We start from the raw sequence: 18507 nt of genomic DNA on the forward strand, positions 1-18507 counted from the left end.
GGCATCAGAGTCCCACGTGGGTTACTCGGCCCTACCAGTCCCTGATTGGTTGATCAAGGTGAGATATGAGTCACTTACTCCTGACACTTAGGAATGCAGTCCAGATGTCCATCTGGCACTCCCTAGACAGATAGGCGCCAATGGATGACCATTGATCATGATAGCCAGGCTTAGCTAAGTGCATCCCCCTTTGGGAGCTGTCCCTTATCAAGGGAAACCTTAAATCAGCCTGCATGAATAGTTTCTCTGTGGCTGCACCACAGAGATGAACAGAGAGATGAGGCCTAATTTGGGAAAGCTCAGAAACACTTAATTCTTTCTTATTAATAAGCCTCGCCGCTACACCGCCCAAAGCAATTCTAAAACAGGAGATTCGCGTTTGGGAAAACAGGTCTACGGGTCTGAAACCTGCTCCACGGAAAACAGCTCTGTTGCGCTTTTGATCAAAGGGAGATTCGCTGTTCTTACTTTTTGATGACATAACACCCAAAGGGGCTTCTTTGGAGCTGGATTCCAACCAGCATCCTTAAGTTTCTTGGCAGTATCCTTTACAGTCCTCTGTTCGGTCGACAAGGGACTGAAGGGGGCAGCTTTCCTCACACATACAGTGCAATGTACTGTAGTGTTCCCCTTAATTGAATTCGCAGTTCTGCATCAAACCTCTAACTCGTTTCCTTAGCTTGGATTTAAGCCACGAAGCAGGCTTCTACTGTATAAACGTCTAGAGGAATCACAAACTATTTGAGAGGCCACCATCCCAGGGGGAACTGACAAGTCTATCCCTAAACACCTAGCGCAGTCTCTCGAGAGACCGTCAAAAATCGCTTTCTCCGTTTGCGTTGCAAGTAAGTGAAAACGCGGTCTCAACCCAGAGCCACTTGGCAGCAGCGGCACGTAAATACCGTTACTGTTACTGCTCGATACCGACGTTAGCCTACTATACCATGTTCAGCCACCGCTAGAAAATGCACGGCTCTAGAACCGGAGCAAATGACAGGAGGGCCAACGCCGAACGGGCACACGTGTCAGACATGGAGCGCGACGAGGATGGGATTCGAACCCATGCGTGCAGAGCACAACGGATTAGCAGTCCATCGCCTTAACCACTCGGCCACCTCGTCGAGGGATCTGGGCTGTCCGGACATGGGTTGGCGCGCTCCAGATGATCTTTTTCTTTTTTTTCCCTCGTACTCGAGGGTCATTTTCCTGTTCCACGTGCGATTTCAACATTTTCCTTGGGAGATGCCAAGCCAGGAATTAATTCTCCAGGACCTTAATTCTCTTCTCTTGCAGCCTGAGATCATGTCCTTCTTTTGGCTCCCTCCAGTTCTGATAAAAAATCTCATTCTTAGATTTGTTAATTTTTGCAGAGAAAGCCAAAGAGAAACGCTCACAACACTGCAGAGCTCTGCTAATTGAGGTACTGTCAGAGAGGAGCAGGGTGACGTCATCCATGTATAGAGATGTCTTTACCTCTCCTCCCCCACTTCCAGGCACTGGTATCCCATTAATGGCCTGATCCTGGCGCAAGGCACAGGCTAAGGGCTCCGTAGCCAAAACGAATAACAAAGGGGATAATGGGCAGCCCTGCCTCACTACTGAACAGACTTCAAAGGGGTGTGATCTATTGCCATTAACCATTACTCTGCTGTTGCTACCTGTGTACAGCAGGTTAATCCACTTTCTCATGATGGGGCCAAACTTCATGTGCTCAAGTACCGATGTTAAGTACTGCCGGTTTAGGCGGTCAAAGGCCTTTTCTAGGTCTACACCTAAAACGCACAGAGGGAGGGAGCGATCCTCTGAGTACAGACAGACATCCCTCAACAAGGCCAGGTTGTCGCTCATCAGGCGTCCTACTATCCCACAAGTCTGTTCTTTCCCTACCAGTGAGGCCACTACATTTTGTAGGCGCAGGAAAAGGGCTTTGGACAGGATCTTAGTGTCCACGCCTAACAGGCTGAGGGGTCTCCAGTTCTTTATGTCATTCTTTGCTCCTTTCTTAAACAAGAGAGAGATAGTGCCTTCTCTTAAAGAGTCAGGCAGCAATTCTGTCTTATAGCTTTCCTCGAATAGGAGCAGTAGCGGATCCTGAAGCAGATCCCAAAAGGTGCAATAAAATTCTTTAGGGAGCCCGTCAGCACCCGGAGTTTTCCCCTTCTGTAAGCTCTCCATAGCCTGTCTCAGCTCTTCTACTGTCAAATCCCTCTCAAGTACTTCCCTATCTTCTTCACTCAAAACGTTTTCTAGCTTTGAGGTAAAAAAATGAATTTCTTCATCCTTTACCTCTGTAGAGCTGTACAGTCTTGAGTAGAAGGCCTCGGTGCAGGAGAGGATAGCACTCGGCTCTGTTCTCTCTCGTCCCTCCTCATCAACTACACTTTCCATGACAGACTTGGAGCCTACCACTTTCCTGAAAAAGAAGCGAGTACACTTCTCATTTTCTTCCAAGAACTGCACTCTGCTTCTTAACAGCACTCCTCGACTACTTTCTTGGCTATGCTCCGGATGTCCTTTTTTAAAAGGGTGATATCCTCGAGCACATCGAAGCCACTGTGCAGCATCGTGTAGAGACGCTGCAGCTGCCTCTGTTTCCTGGCTAGCACTCCTCTCCGTCTGGCAGCAGCCTTCCTTCCCTCAGCCATGAAAAAGGCCTTTGTCCTCATCTTCACCTCCTCCCACCACTCTCCTACTGACCCGTACAGACACTGCAAGGACAGCCACTGTGATAGTTTCTCCTTGTAGCGGGATACTACCCCCTCGTTCTCTAGCAGCTTTGTGTTGAGTTTCCAGAGGCCTGGGCCAAAGACAGTCCCGCCCTGGAGTTCCACTCTACACCCTAAAGCCTGATGATCTGAGAAGAAGACAGGCTGAAGAGTGACCCCAACAACTTTCACTCTCTCTGAGACAAAGCAATAGTCAATTCTGGAGCTGCTATTCCTCCCTGACCATGTATATCCTGCTGTTGTGGGATATATACATCTATATGTGTCTGAGAGTTTAAAGTCTTGAACTAAGTTTTGCAGGGCCAGTGAGCTGGAATCCAATTTTATCGGAGAGCTAGACTGCCTGTCTGTGTGCTCTAAGATACAATTAAAATCCCCTCCCACTATCACGTCTGTGCTACTTAACAATAGGGGAGAGAGTGCCTTGAGTAGCTCCACCCTTCCTCCCACGTCAGTAGGACAATACACATTGATTAGCGGCAGGTTAACGGTCCCCCATTCCACATCCACACACAGCAACCTGCCATCTATGACCCTCTGAATACTTTTCAATTTGAAAGCCCATCCTTTGAAAAGAATGGCCACGCCAGAGGCTCTGTTGTTATTGTCCCCTGACCAAACAGAAGGCCCTTTATCCCACCTATCTTCAAAGCTTTTATACCTCTCTTGATAGGCTAAAGCACACTCCTGCAACATCAACACATCTCCCTCTCTCTGCTGGAGGTAATCAAAGACACACTGGCATTTAACTCTGTCATTGATACCTCTGGTGTTAAGAGAAATTATGTTTAGAGCCATATTACATAAGAAAGTGGAACCAGTCTTTACAAAACACATTTCTCTTCGGTCTCACCTGTTACCTTCTCTTTTTCTTTTTCTTCTTACCAATTTCCTGCCAGCCATCCTCTGAATGAGCCTTCATCAGGGTGGCAGCAGTAAAAGCGTTCACGGAGTCCATTTCAAGGAAGGGGGTAGAAGGAGGGGTGGAGGGGTTCCAGCTGTCCCCATCGCCATGCTCTCCTTCCTCCTCGCTCGGGGAGAAAACAGAGTCATTTTTCCTTTTCCTCAAGTCCAGCTCCTGGGAGCACCGAGGGGAAAGGGGTGCAGCCGATGCACCAGTCTCCTCTTCCCCCTCAACCACCAGCTGTTGCAGATCCTCCGTGATGGACTGGATGGAGGAGAGGAGGGCATCTGTAGCACTTGCAGAGTCTGAGAAAAGCAGCTCCGCTGAATCCTGGGTATCCTCGCTGGACCCGCTCCACCGGGGGGCCCCACACTGGCCCTCGTTCTGAGGAGCAGGAGTGGGGGAGGGGTCCTCGCTGTTCTCTGGGGTTTTCAAACCCTCGTGCTTGTCTGGTGCAGTCTGCGGTTGTGGGGGCGTAGTGGATTTCTCTTCCACCGGCCCCGGACCCACAGCAGGACTGATCCTGGCTGGAGGCTGAGACTCTTTGTCCAACAAGGGTTCTTTGTTTGACTTGTTGTTTGCTTTGGCTTTTTCAGGCCGGTTTGGCTGAAACAAGCACTGCCTCATCCTTTCTCATTTTGAGTTTATAGGCGTAGGCGTGAGGGCAGTTCTTAAAAACGTGTCCTTCCGAGCCACATAAATTGCACTTTGGCAGCATTGAACAGTCAGAGGCTTAATGTCCCTGTTTGCCACAGGTCTTGCAGCATTTCACAGTGCAGGACGATGCCAGGTGTCCCACAGCACCACAGCGCCGACACACCTTTGGTTGTCCCACATAAAAAACATAGCCATTGCAGGCGCCCAGCTGGATTGTAGAGGGCAGGTGCCTTAAGCCTCCATTGACATTGTCCGGTAGCAAGCGAACCTCGAATTTCCTTGCTCCTGTTTTTATACCGTCAACATCTCTAACCTCAGTTCCATGGTGGATGGTGCAGTACTGCTTAAGCCAGGTGTGAATGTCCTCCGTCTTTGCCATTTCCGAGAACATAACAACCTCTCTCTCTGTGTCAGAGGCTGCAAGTTGATCTTCTCAAGGGCAGGAACTTTCCCTCTTTTTGCCTCAAACACATCCACACATTGTTCAAACAGAGAATAGGTAGCAAAAACAACCTCAAATGCTTTCTGACCTGGGAGAGCGAAGATGAAATACAAGTGCCGAGGTTCAAAGCCAAGTTCCTTCTGTAACACTTTTCTGCTGAACTGCATACGATCCATGAAGAGGTCATCCAAAAGCTCAAAACGTACAGCATTCTTGCGGGATCCAAAGGTTGCCATCTCAAACTGCAAAACAAACACTGCTTCCACAAAACAAGAAAACAATCCAACTACTCCAACTACAGGCTGATCAAGGTATCTCCCCTGCCAGATAAGCAGAGAGCCGCAGGCGATGAGCCCGGAGCTGAACGGGCCCCACTGGCTCGTTTGTAAGGCCAGGTGCATTGCCAACCACGACCGGCAGGGCAGAGGACTTGAAGGCGGCCTGGGCTCCTGCAGCTGTCCAGCCACGCACTCTGGTTTCTCTTCATCTCGTACAAATCTTTTGCCTTTTACTAAAGATTTCCATGGAGAGGAGCATGAATGAGTTCCATACAATTTTTGTGCTTCCCTGCCTTTGGGTGGGGCGCAGCTGGGCTGGTCAAAGAGAGAAAACAAAACCGCTCACAATCGCTCTTATTACGGCGACTGTGGCCTTCTGCTCTGCGAGTCCTCGGTCTCAGCCTGTCTGATTGGCGCTCTTTTCTTTGGGGGGCGGGAAGTGTCCGGCCGCAAATATGAAGCGTTACAGCAACGACATGCCATGAGACGATTGATAACGATTTCCATAGGATCCCCGCGGTTGCCTGGCTACCGTCAGCTTTGCGCAGTGGCAGTATCGTAGCCTGTGAGGTTTAGCCGAGGCGCGATTATTGCTAGTTGAAAACTTTTCCCAATACCCCGCTTCCGCCGGTTTCCAATACAATCGGCGAAAGCAATTTTTGAGCAAGGTGTTTAAAGACAGATTTTGTCATGGTAACATCATGGTAGAAAGAAACAAGCTTGTTACGTCTCAACAGAAACGCTCTTTAGCTCTTTCAGCGTTATGCAGAGAACAGCGTCTGTCGAGATCACTTTTGAGTCAGCGCGAAACGCCGTGTGCTGTCAGTTTGATTTCATATTGCTCGTAGCGGCGCCCGGCTTTTGTCTGTCAAACGTTAGGTTGCGCTTCTTCATGCTGCATCGTCGGCATGAGTGGAGCTCTTTAAACGTCTGTACTTACTGCGCCCCATAAGAAATTGTTTGTCCCCGTTCAAAAGAGATTGTGCGATGTCCTGCAGCGTTCACAAAGCAAACCTTTGACAGTTTGAAAAGAGGAATTTATTCTGCTTCCTGTGCGTGCAGTAGTTACAAAGTTGAACGTCTTTACACGATCTGCTGCAGTTTTCAGTGGGCGGGCTTTGTCAGATGGCTTTGAAAAACGCACTGTGTTTCGGCTCGGGAAACATCATGAGCAGTGTCCTGCATGTTTTCTGTGTATAGCTGTCTTTTAACGCATACAGAATTCATTCGAAATCATTGATTTCTCCAATTAACAAGGGTCCCTTTTTGAACCTGCGAGAAGCATTCTTTCAATGTAACAGATTTACTCCGAGGAAAGGCAGCATGACATTAAGAGTAGCTCAAGCTTTCAGCACCCGTATCGGACTGCGTGTATGCAGACACCGCTCAGAATCCCCTGTAAGATTCTCCCTCAATTCCGTTGTGCAGTGCTTTACCTCTTTCAAAAGGCTTCACTTTCCTAGTCACATTCCAAGACTCATCGAACCCGGGCTGTTTCCTCCAGCGGTATAGTATTGCAGTGAGACAGCACGATGCCTGCAAGACTATGTCACGCTAAACGCCACAGATTGTGTTTGTCCCTTCGTGTCAGTCGTCCTGCAGCCACGGGAAGTGGGACACAAACATGCTGCAATGCTTTCAGGACGTTTGGATTTGTTTGTGCAACATCCGAGAAGAGTACTTGTGGCTTGAATGTGAACTGTACGTGCCCGCCCCCTTTCCTCTGTAGTGCATGAGTTCCTCCCGGCATGCCCTTCGTCATTGTTCTGTCATCTTGTATTTAAAGGGTTGTATTTCTGCTGCTGAAAATAAGCAACGGTTTTCTCACAACGCCCTTTGTTCCCGACGGAGCCCTTGTCTGTCATGAAATTCTTTAAAACCTCAAGCTAGAAGAAGAAGACGACAAATATGAAGCGTTACAGCAACGACATGCCATGAGACGATTGATAACGATTTCCATAGGATCCCCGCGGTTGCCTGGCAACCGTCAGCTTTGCGCATTGGCAGTATCGTAGCCCGTGAGGTTTAGCCGAGGCGCGATTATTGCTAGTTGAAAACTTTTCCCAATACCCCGCTTCCGCCGGTTTGCAATACAATCGGCGAAAGCAATTTTTGACAGTCTCGTCAGAGCGCGACATAGTCTTGCAGGCATCGTGCTGTCTAACTGCAATACTATACCGCTGGAGGAAACAGCCAGGGTTCAATGAGCCATGGAATGTGACTAGGAAAGTGAAGCCTTTTGAAAGAGGTAATGTCGACGCTTTTTTTTTTTTGGCGTGGTACTAATAACGCCAAGGCTGGGGTTCGAGCCCCGTACGGGCCAGGTCCTTTTCTCCTCTCTTACAAAAGCTGTTAGGTTCCTTTCCGTGGTGAGATGGGTTGTGATGCAACGCTACCACATAGTGCCGACAGACAATTAAATGACAAAAATGAAGAGAGTTAAAGCAGCTGGAGAGGTTTTCTTACAACTTTTGAGCTGACACAGTTTTGGAAAATGTTTTCTTCACGCTGCACTGTACCACATAGGCAGCCAAGAGTCTCCAAAACAAAACAGCATTGACAGTCATATAATGTCCATTAACCCCGGTTTTAAACACAGTATCATGTCTGCCATCATAAGAATATAAGTCCAATATTTTAGAATATAGTCAGAATGTCTTCTAACCTTACCTGTGGTGTCTTTAATACCTATTGCTCAATGCATGGTGTACGTACTGCATACATGTGTCTTGAGAATGAGGAATGGGCCCCTGAGACATTTACCTGTTTCACAAATGATCGTATTTTACTAGAGATTCTGTTTGGGATTCAGATGTGCATTCGGACAGCAATTCCTTTCAAGAAATGATACGTTCTGGATGAGGTCAAAGGTGCTGGAACACTGTATTTAGGATGTGTTTGCAGTGATTGTGTCTCCTGCTTCAACGCAATGATATATAGATGTGTTCCTGTAATTTACTGGTACATGCCCAGGGCAGTAAGCAGTCTGAGGATTTATTTCCAGACGACATAGAGCAGTGAAGCAGTGAAGTAGTGCAACACACTGGATCATTATATTATTAGAATCTATTCTACTTAAATTATTACATTATACACAACTTGAGCTCTCAGCACCGTACTGAGCCCAGGTGTTTTTCTAAAGCTGTCAGGTGCAGTTCATTTACATGAAGGAAATCTCTTACTGGGTACGATTACAATGCAGTAAGTAGCACAGGCTACTTAGGGAGTAGGCTGATGTGTTTAAAAACGACCCGAGCCAGCAGGAGTCGAACCTGCAATCTCCTGATCCGTAGTCAGACGCGTTATCCATTGCGCCACTGGCCCTGGTGTGACACTGCAGGACTGTAACCCAGTGAGCTTAGCACTGCAACTAGTAAAATATTACCCCCGGTCCATTCTTTTCCAAAAGTGAGAAACACCTGTTTTCTACATTTTGTCTGTTTTAAAACCATATCTCTTTAAACCAAACCAAGAGTTTGTCTTTTGCACTGATATTCTGATTCATTTCGATTTCAAAGAAAAAAGAAACATTACCTTCCAAAGCATCATAAAATTGTCCCTTCCTCCAGACTCTACTTCTCTCTTGTAGTAGTACAGCAGACCTTTCCAGGTGAGCAGATCACAGAGTCCAAAATGAGCTTCCTCCATCAAGCAAAGTACCTGAACATGACTCTTTCATCATAAAAGCGCCCCTGTAATAAAGAAATTAAATCCGAAATCAAGAGGGCAGTTGCCTACTGAAGTTCAAGAAGTCATAAATTTTAACCTAGCAACACATTAAAGGCTGCATCTATACAAGTACGATTCTAGAAATGCTCACCAGATTACGTTTTAAGAAAGAACTGCGCCTCAGGTTCCGCCGAGATCTTAACTCGGATGGCAGGATTCAGAGTCTGGTGTGGAATGATGGCGCACGGAGGGTCCACATACTGTGGATCCCTCAGTGTTCTTCCGCGTGTTCAAACCGCCAGCGTGTGACTCCCCTGTCCCCGTGACCTCATTGCTCTGCTCTCGCCTCTGTGCAGCTGAGCCCGACTCATGGTAAAGTGGAAAAAAATATGCCCTCAACGTGAGATTTACTCTGGAGTGAGGATAGTTGTTACCTTCTTATCGTTGAAACGGATGTATGTGATATGGCGACTAGGTTCTTCTCCATTAGCAGGCTTAAGGTTAAAGAAAAAAACATTGCTGACTTCTTTTTTTTTTGCCAGCTGCGAGCGCTGATTAGCGAGGTTTGTATTTCATGTTTTGCAAGTTGCATCCATTTTAAGAAAAACAAGTCGTTCAAGACAGGAAATGAATACTTGCATTTAATTAAGTCTAGACGTATGCGGTTGTCCATAATGACCAGTTCTGTTTGAGAACACAGAACAAAAAAAGGCACCGCTGGGATTCGGACCCAGGATTTCCTGTTTACTAGACAGGCGCTTTAACCAACTAAGCCACGGCGCCCCGGAAGTGCTGTCCTTTTGCAGCCACTTGGACACACCACTCAGACACATCTGCATTCGGTGTGTGCTCCGCCTGCTCGCTGAGCAAGTTGCCACCTTTACATACAATAGCAACATCGACACCAAGAGAAAGGATGACAAATGGCTTTTATTGGACTTTTCATGTCCAAGGAGCTCAATGTGCTTTCTGTGTACAGCAGGGCCACTGAACTCCACACTGGCCACTGAACCAAAGCAGTGGCTTGCTGGCTTGACATCTCCCAAGGAAAATGTTGAAATCGCATGTGGAACAGGAAAATGACCCTCGAGTATGAGGGAAAAAAAAGAAAAAGATCAACTGGAGTGCGCCAACCCATGTCAGGACAGCCCAGTTTTGTTGACGAGGTGGCCGAGTGGTTAAGGCATGGGGTCGAATCCCATCCTTGTCGCTCTCCATGTCTGACACGTGTGCCCGTTTGGTGTTGGCCCTCCTGTTCTTTGCTCCGGTACTAGAGCTGTACATTTTCTAGCGGTGGCTGAACATGTTATAGTAGGCTAACGTCGGTATCGAGCAGTCACAGTAACAGTATTTACATGCCGCTGCTGCCAAGTGGCTCTGGGTTGAGACCGCGTTTTCACTTACTTGCAACGCAAACGGAGAAAGCGATTTTTGACAGTCTCTCGAGAGACTGCACTAGGTGTTTAGGGATAGACTTTGTCAGTTCCCCCTGGGATGATGGCCTCTCAAATAGTTTGTGATTCCTCTAGACGTTTATACAGTAGAAGCCTGCTTCGTGGCTTAAATCCAAGCTAAGGAAACGAGTTAGAGGTCTGATGCAGAACTGCGAATTCAATGAACGGGAACAGTACAGTACATTGGACTGTATGTGTGAGGAAAGCTGCCCCCTTCTGTCCCTTGTCGACCGAACAGAGGACTGTAAAGGATACCGCCAAGAAACTTTAGGATGCTGGTTGGAATACAGCTCCAAAGAAGCCCCTTTGGGTGTTATGTCATCAAAAAGTAAGAACAGCGACTCTCCCTTTGATCAAAAGCGCAACAGAACTGTTTTCCGTGGAGCAGGTTTCAGACCCGTAGACCTGTTTTATTTGTAGGGCAGGGCGCATTCCCAAATGCGAATCTCCTGTTTTAGAAATGCTTTGGGCGGCGTGAAGTGAAAATAAGAAATGGGCTCCAGATGCACATGGAAGCCATCAAGTGTTTCATCCGAGCTGTTTCAAAGACTGCTCAAGAGCTTTCCTTTCACAGAGGTGCAATGATTAATGATGGGGGTGCACCCTTCAATGCGCCTTACGACTCTAGGGAGTGATTGAGACGATTCGTAGCGTGTGCTCATTTCCCTCTATTCCCCGTGTTGCAGTGGTAGGATGACGTAAATTTCTGCTTCGACACGTAACGGCGTTATAATCAAGTGCAGGAGCTGAGGGCTTTTGTTTTGTTTCGTTTTCCATGGCGTTTGTAAGCACGCAAATCAAAGGCAATTCCTGCGTCTAACAGGAATGTAAATGCTTTGGAAAGTGCAGTGTGGTGCAGCTTGTAAAATCCTTATCCACATTTGTGGTTTGTTGATGTTTGTTCTGTCTGCCAAAGCTGCATTTTGACATCCGGACGGGGAGACTTTATCATTTGAACGTGAAGCCAGCCTTAAACCCTCTGAGGCGTGTCTGTCTGCTGGCACGTATTTTGTCAAAGGTATTTTTTTTTTTTTAACGGAGAGCGACTTTGAAAAGGTTTCCGCAGCCACGTCGCACTCCGTGTTAGATTAAAGGAGGAATGCGTCGATGGCGAACTCGCTGTAGTCGTGGCCGAGTGGTTAAGGCGATGGACTCGAAATCCGTTGGGGACTCCCCGCGTAGGTTTGAATCCTGCAGACTATGGCGTCTGCCGCACGTCTCCTTGTGCCTGCGCGGCAAAAGCGTGGTGCCGCTTCTCCTTTCCTGGTACTATAAAAACGCTAAATCGCTTGGCCCTGCTGCCATGGAAATGAGTTCTTCAGATAACCACACATCTTGCGTTTGCACCTCTGGTGTTCTACTTATGCCTTTGAAAACCTAATGAATAAAACTGAAAGAACCGACACAATATGTAGGTGCTCGTAAAGCACGCATTAAAGAACTGTTAACAGCAAGGGTTTCAGTGGGTTAACTGAGGAGAAGGCGTGATCGCTAATTGTTGACTTTGTATTTGGTGTTAGAAACATTCTTACTGTGCATGACGTGCAACAAATGTAGCCACAGAAATTGCATCACGCTTTCATGTATGCTATTGCAGACACCAACGTTGCCTAGATAGAAAACCGAAATAGCCGTGGGTTTGCTTGCTGGTCTGAAGGATCTCTCTTCGAATCTCTATCATTTGTCAATTGAAGTAAAAGGCGCTCCAATCTGATACGTTCAGAATCAAACCCGCAGCTGTTGTTCGACTTTATTTCTTGACTAATTACAACTGAGTGTCGCATGAGCAGTTACGTAAACTTGTCTGATATATTTGACAAATGCCGTTCTTCAATTAAAACTAACAGTACATTGTCAGGGACATTCAGTTCTATACAAACAAGAGACAGACAAGAGAATGTTTCTACCTTTCATGTGGACTACGTGTTGACTTAATGATCGGAATAATTGAAAAGTTCGGGTTCATAGCCGATGCAGTGCGTGCTAATTAGAACAACAGCAACGCTGAGCTCTCAGCACCGGACTGAGCCCAGGTGATTTTCTAAAGCTGTCAGGTGCAGTTCATTTACATGAAGGAAATCTCTTACTGAGTACGATTACAATGCAGTAAGTAGCACAGACTACTTAGGGGAGTAGCCCGATGCGTTTAAAAACGACCCGAGCCAGGCAGGAGTCAAACTTACAATCTCCTGATCCATAGTCAAACGCGTTATCCATTGCGGGACTGCAACCCGATGAGCTCAGCACTGCAACTAGTAAACTATTACCCCCGGTCCATTCTTTTCCAAAAGTGAGAAACACCTGTTTTCTACATTTTGTCTATTTTAAAACCATATCTCTTTAAACCAAACCAAGAGTTTGTCTTTTGCACTGATATTCTGATTCATTTCGATTTCAAAGAAAAAAAAACCTACCTTCCAAAGAATCATAAAATTGTCCCTTCTTCCAGACTCTACTTCTCTCTTGTAGTAGTACAGCAGACCTTTCCAGGTGAGCAGATCACAGAGTCTGAAATGAGCTTCCTCCATCAAGCAAAGTACCTGAACATGACTCTGTCTTCATAAAAGCGCCCATGTAATAAAGAAATTAAATCTGAAATCAAGAGGGCAGTTGCCTACTGAAATACAAGAAGTCATCAATTTTAACCTAGCAACACATTAAAGGCTGCATCTATACAAGTACGATTCTAGAAATGCTCACCAGATTACGTTTTAAGAAGGAACTGCGCCTCAGGTTCCGCCGAGATCTTAACTCGGATGGCAGGATTCAGAGTCCGGAGTGCGGACTGATGGCGCACGGAGGGTCCATATACTGTGGATCCCTCAGTGATCTTCCGCGTATTCAAACCGCCAGCGTGTGACTCCCCTGTCCCCGTGACCTCATTGCTCTGCTCTCTCCTCTGTGCAGCCGAGCTCGATTCACGGTAAAGTGAAAAAAAAAGGTGCCCTCAACGTGAGATTTACTCTGGAGCGAGGATAGATGTTACCTTTTTATTATTGAACAGGATGTATGTGATGTGGCGACTAGGTTCAATTTTGTATCCTTTTAAAAGATTAAGGACTGGGGTGAGCGGGATTTACCACCCTTTCAGCTAAGAACCCGACGTGCGGACCGTTTAAGCTGCATAGACTCAGTCGTTTAACTCTTCTCCATTAGCAGGGTTAAGGTTAAAGAAAAAAAACATTGCTGACTTCTTTTTTTTTGCCAGCCGATTGCGCTGATTAGCAAGGTTTGTATTTCATGTTTTGCAAGTTGCATCCATTTTAAGAAAAACAAGTCGCGTTAAAGACAGGAAATGAATACTTGCATTTAATTAAGTCTAGCTGTAGGCGGTTGTCCATAATGACCAGTTCTGTTCAAGAACACAGAACAAAAAAGGCACCGCTGGGATTCGGACCCAGGATTTCCTGTTTACTAGACAGGCGCTTTAACCAACTAAGCCACGGCGCCCTGGGAGTGCTGTCGTTTTGCAGCCACTTGGACACACCACTCAGACACATCTGCATTCGGTGTGTGCTCCGCCTGTTCGCTGAGCAAGTTGCCACCTTTACATACAATAGCAACATCGACACCAAGAGAAAGGATGACAAATGGCTTTTATCTGGAACTTTTCATGTCCAAGGAGCTCAATGTGCATTCTGTGTACAACAGGGCCACTGAACTCCACAATGGCCACTGAACCACAGTAGTGGGTTGCTGGCTTGACATCTCCCAAGGAAAATGTTGAAATCGCATGTGGAACAGGAAAATGACCCTCGAGTACGAGGGAAAAAAAAGAAAAAGATCATCTGGAGCGCGGCAACCCATGTCTGGACAGCCCAGTTTCCTAGATGAGGTGGCCGAGTGGTTAAGGCAATGGACTGCTAATCCACTGTACTCTGCACGCATGGGTTTGAGTCCCATTCTCGTCACTCTCCATGTCTGACATGTGTGCCCGTGTGCCTTTGGCCCTCCTGTTGTTTGCTCCAGTACTAGAGCCGTACATTTCCTAGCGGTGGCTGAACATGGTATAGTAGGCTAACGTCAGTATCGAGCAGTGACAGTAACAGTATTTACGTGCCGCTGCTGCCAAGTGGCTCTGGTTTGAGACCGCATTTTCACTTACTTGCAACGGAAATGGAGAAAGCGATTTTTGACAGTCTCTCGAGAGATTGCGCTAGGTGTTTAGGGATAGACTTTGTCAGTTCCCCCTGGGATGATGGCCTCTCAAATAGTTTGTGATTCCTTATACAGTAGAAGCCTGCTTCGTGGCTTAAATCCAAGCTAAGGAAACGAGTTAGAGGTCTGATGCAGAACTGCGAATTCAATGAACGGGAACACTACAGTACATTGCACTGTGTGTGTGAGGAAAGCTGCCCCCTTCTGTCCCTTGTCGACCGAACAGAGGACTGTAAAGGATACCGCCAAGAAACTTTAGGATGCTGGTTGGAATCCAGCTCCAAAGAAGCCCCTTTGGGTGTTATGTCATCAAAAAGTAAGAACAGCGAATCTCCCTTTGATCAAAAGCGCAACAGAACTGTTTTCCGTGGAGCAGGTTTCTGACCCGTAGACCTGTTTTATTCGTAGGGCAGGGCGCATTCCCAAACGCGAATCTCATGTTTTAGAAATGCTTTGGGCGGCGTGAAGTGAAAATTAGAAATGGGCTCCAGATGCACATGGAAGCAATCAAGTGTTTAATCCGAGCTGTTTCAAAGACTGCTCAAGAGCTTTCCTTTCACAGAGGCGCAACGATTAATGATGGGGGTGCACCCTTCAATGCGCCTTACGACTCTAGGGAGTGATTGAGACGTACGTAGCGTGTGCTCATTTCCCTCTATTCCCCGTGTTGCAGTGGTAGGATGACATAAATTCCTGCTTCGACACGTAACGGCATTATAATCAAGTGCAGGAGCTGAGGGCTTTAGTTTTGTTTCGTTTTTCATGGCGTTCGTAAGCGCGCAAATCAAAGGCAATTCCTGCGTCTAACAGGAATGTAAATGCTTTGGAAAGTGCAGTGTGGTGCAGCTTGTAAAATCCTTGTCCACATTTGTGGTTTGTTGATGTTTTTTCTGTCTGCCAAAGTTGCATTTTGACATCCGGACGGGGAGACTTTATCATTTGAAAGTGAAGCCAGCCTTAAACCCTCTGAGGCATGTCTGTCTGCCGGCACGTATTTTGTCAAAGGTATTTATTTTTTTTTAACAGAGAGCGACTTTGAAAACGTTTCCGCAGCCACCTCGCACTCCGTGTTAGATTATAGGAGGAATGCGGCGGGGGTGAGCTCGCTGTAGTCGTGGCCGAGTGGTTAAGGCGATGGACTCGAAATCCGTTGAGAACTCCCTGCGCAGGTTTGAATCCTGCCGACTATGGCGTTTGCCACACGTATCCTTGTGCCTCTGTGGCAAAGGCGAAGTGCCGCTTCTCCTTTCCTGGTACTATAAATACGCTAAATCACTTGGCCCTGCTGCCATGGAAATGAGTTCTTCAGACCTCTGGTGCTCTACTTATGCCTTTGAAAACCTAATGAATAAAGCTGAAAGAACCGACACGATATGTAGGTGCTCGTAAAGCACGCAGTAAAGAACTGTTAACAGCAAGGGTTTCAGTGGGTTAACTGAGGAGAAGGCGTGATCGTTAATTGTTGACTTTTTATTTGGTGTTAGAAACACTCTTACTGTGCATGACGTGCAACAAATGTACCCACAGAAATTGCATCACGCTTTCATGTATGCTATTGCAGACACCAACGTTGCCTAGATAGAAAACCGAAATAGCCGTGGGTTTGCTTGCTGGTCTGAAGGATCTCTCTTCGAATCGCTATCATTTGTCAATAGAAGTAAAAGGCGCTGCACAGAGAGGATCACTGTCGTGAGGCCGGTTAGCTCAGTTGGTTAGAGCATGGTGCTAATAACGCCAAAGTCGTGGGTTCGAGCCCCTTACTGGCCAGGTCCTTTTCTCCTCTCTTACCAAAGCTGTTAGGTTCCTTTCCGTGGTGAGATGGGTTGTCATGCAACGCTGCCACATCGTGCCGACAGACAATTAAATGACAAAAATGAAGAGAGTTAAAGCAGCTGGAGAGGTTCTCTTACAACTTTTGAGCTGACACAGTTTTGGAAAATGTTTCCTTCACGCTGCACTGTACCATATAGGCAGCCAAGTGTCTCCAAAACAAAACAGAATTGACAGTCATATAATGTCCATTAACCCCGGTTTTAAACGCAGCATCATGTCTGCCATCATAAGAATATGAGTCCAATATTTTAGAATATAGTCAGAATGACTTCTAACCTTACCTGTGGTGTCTTTGATCCCTTTTGCTCAATGCATGGTGTACGTACTGCATACATGTGTCTTGAGAATGAGTAATGGGCCCCTGAGACAGTCATTTGCCTGTTTCACAAATGATCGTATTTTACTAGAGATTCTGTTTGGGATTCAGATGTGCATTCAGACAGCAATCCCTTTCAAGAAATGATACGTTCTGGATGAGGTCAAAGGTGCTGGAACACTGTATTTAGGATGTGTTTGCAGTGATTGTCTGTCTCCTGCTTCAACGCAGTGATATATAGATGTGCTCCTGTAATTTATTGGTACAAGCCCAGGGCAGTAAGCAGTCTGAGGATTTATTTCCATACGGCATAGAACAGTGAAGCAGTGAAGTAGTGCAACACACTGGATCATTATATTATTAGAATCTATTCTACTTAAATTATTACATTATACACAACTTGAGTTCATTTTAAAAATTAAAAGGTAATGAAAGGAATGCATTTTCATGAGAAAGATAATACCGATTTTTCATGTGATAATCTTCCTTATATCATGTCGTGCATCATTTGGACACTTTGTGGGCTTGAAATACAAAGAAAATCATGTTCTATGGTACAAAACAAATACAAAACTTAAGTTTTTATTTTAATTAGATTTGTTTATTAAGCATAAGCAATCATTTATTACATTAATATATGTGAAAATGACATTTTAGCACCATAATATTACATACAGGTCTCTAGCTTCAACACAGTGATATATGCTCAGTGATTTATTGGTACATGCCCAGGGCAATAATCAGAATTAGTATTTATTTCCATACGGGCTACAGGTAGTGTTGTGAAATACTTCAACACACTGGATCGCAGATTTAGACCCCCTGCACTCTTACTCCTTAAAAACCAAAGAAATGAAGATATGTAGCAATCACATTGTAACAGGGGTGACAGTGACTTAATGCTTATACTAGTGGACTTCTGGTACCTTTAGGGTACGGTGTTCCCTGAAGGGCTCTCAAACCCCGCATTTCAGATGCCTAGCTGTATCGCTGATGTGTTGCACCTCAGAATCACTTTTAAACCTTACCTCTGGTATCTTTAATCCCTATTGCTCAACGCATGGTGAAAGTATTGCATAAATGTGTCTGAAAATGAGCAATGGGCACCTGAGAGACTCATTTGCCTGTTTCACAAATGATCATATTTGACTAGAGATTCTGTTTGGGATTCAGTTGTGCATTCTGACAGCAATCTCTTTCAAAAAATGATTTTACCTTATCGCAGCTTTGCCCTTCTTGCCTCTTTGGACAATATCTCCATCTTGTGGTCGTTGTTGGTAATGTCTAGACAATATCTCCATCTTGTGGTCGTTGTTGGCAATGTTTTCTTATGCCCTTTTTTATTTCAATTCTCTATTAGTTGATTCTAGAATCTCTACAATAGAGTTGAAAACATCATTTTTATAGCAGACAATATGACATTATTTATAGTCCAATTAGAAATTTATTACCCTGTTTTTAACATAATAACAAATTAAAATTGATTAAAACTAAGTTTGGAACACCAGGGAACATAAAAAATGATTTTTAGGAAAACCATGAGGTTCTCTGTGTCCGATGCCTGCAAGGGGAGAAAGCTAGAATCCTTTGATTTTTCAAAATTTGAAAATAAACATTATATAACAACAGCTTTCATTCCTAGGAGTGAAAAACAACCATTTTTGAAGACATATTAGTTTCTAAAACACTACAATAAAGTTAAAAACATCCATTTTATATCACATTATTTTTTGTGAAATAATTAAATTGGCTTATTTCTCTCGCATTAAATTGGCTACAAATGCAAGAATTCAACCAGATATTCTTGTAAAATGTATAGTGTTGCATTGCAGTTAGTTAATGTAGTTAGTCCATAGTCAGCAATCTAAACTTTATTGTTAAGCTTTAATGATTGATGTTGTACCAGTAACCTTTAGAAATACTATAGTACTTCACAAATGCTTTGTGTGTTTGGAAATCTTTTGAGTAAAAGCCTTATAAAAATAGGTTTAGTTTTTACAGGACATCACAAAGAAATAGGATGGTATAATTCTTATAATTGCTTAGTGATTGTATTTGGAAGATTATGCA

At 45.4% G+C, this 18507-nt stretch overlaps 8 non-coding genes across 8 annotated transcripts; 5 read left to right on the forward strand and 3 right to left on the reverse strand.

Moving 5' to 3' along the window:
* Positions 1–1039: 1039 nt before the first annotated feature.
* trnas-gcu (transfer RNA serine (anticodon GCU)) lies at positions 1040–1121 on the reverse strand. The gene has a single exon. It is a non-coding gene; the product is annotated as a tRNA-Ser (tRNA).
* A 4075-nt stretch (positions 1122–5196) lies between these two features.
* On the forward strand, positions 5197–5313 carry LOC138236073 (U5 spliceosomal RNA). The gene has a single exon (XR_011188473.1). It is a non-coding gene; the product is annotated as a U5 spliceosomal RNA (small nuclear RNA).
* Positions 5314–5543: 230 nt separating this feature from the next.
* Positions 5544–5688, forward strand: LOC138236040 (U4 spliceosomal RNA). Its single transcript, XR_011188441.1, has one exon. It is a non-coding gene; the product is annotated as a U4 spliceosomal RNA (small nuclear RNA).
* A 1308-nt stretch (positions 5689–6996) lies between these two features.
* LOC138236142 (U4 spliceosomal RNA) lies at positions 6997–7138 on the forward strand. The gene has a single exon (XR_011188536.1). It is a non-coding gene; the product is annotated as a U4 spliceosomal RNA (small nuclear RNA).
* Positions 7139–9385: 2247 nt separating this feature from the next.
* Positions 9386–9459, reverse strand: trnat-agu (transfer RNA threonine (anticodon AGU)). The gene has a single exon. It is a non-coding gene; the product is annotated as a tRNA-Thr (tRNA).
* Positions 9460–11251: 1792 nt separating this feature from the next.
* trnas-cga (transfer RNA serine (anticodon CGA)) lies at positions 11252–11333 on the forward strand. The gene has a single exon. It is a non-coding gene; the product is annotated as a tRNA-Ser (tRNA).
* Positions 11334–13506: 2173 nt separating this feature from the next.
* trnat-agu (transfer RNA threonine (anticodon AGU)) lies at positions 13507–13580 on the reverse strand. The gene has a single exon. It is a non-coding gene; the product is annotated as a tRNA-Thr (tRNA).
* A 1816-nt stretch (positions 13581–15396) lies between these two features.
* On the forward strand, positions 15397–15478 carry trnas-cga (transfer RNA serine (anticodon CGA)). Its single transcript has one exon. It is a non-coding gene; the product is annotated as a tRNA-Ser (tRNA).
* Positions 15479–18507: the final 3029 nt, after the last annotated feature.

This window comes from Lepisosteus oculatus, unplaced genomic scaffold, assembly GCF_040954835.1.
Source record: "Lepisosteus oculatus isolate fLepOcu1 unplaced genomic scaffold, fLepOcu1.hap2 HAP2_SCAFFOLD_87, whole genome shotgun sequence".
NCBI classification, from domain to species: Eukaryota; Metazoa; Chordata; class Actinopteri; order Semionotiformes; family Lepisosteidae; genus Lepisosteus; species Lepisosteus oculatus.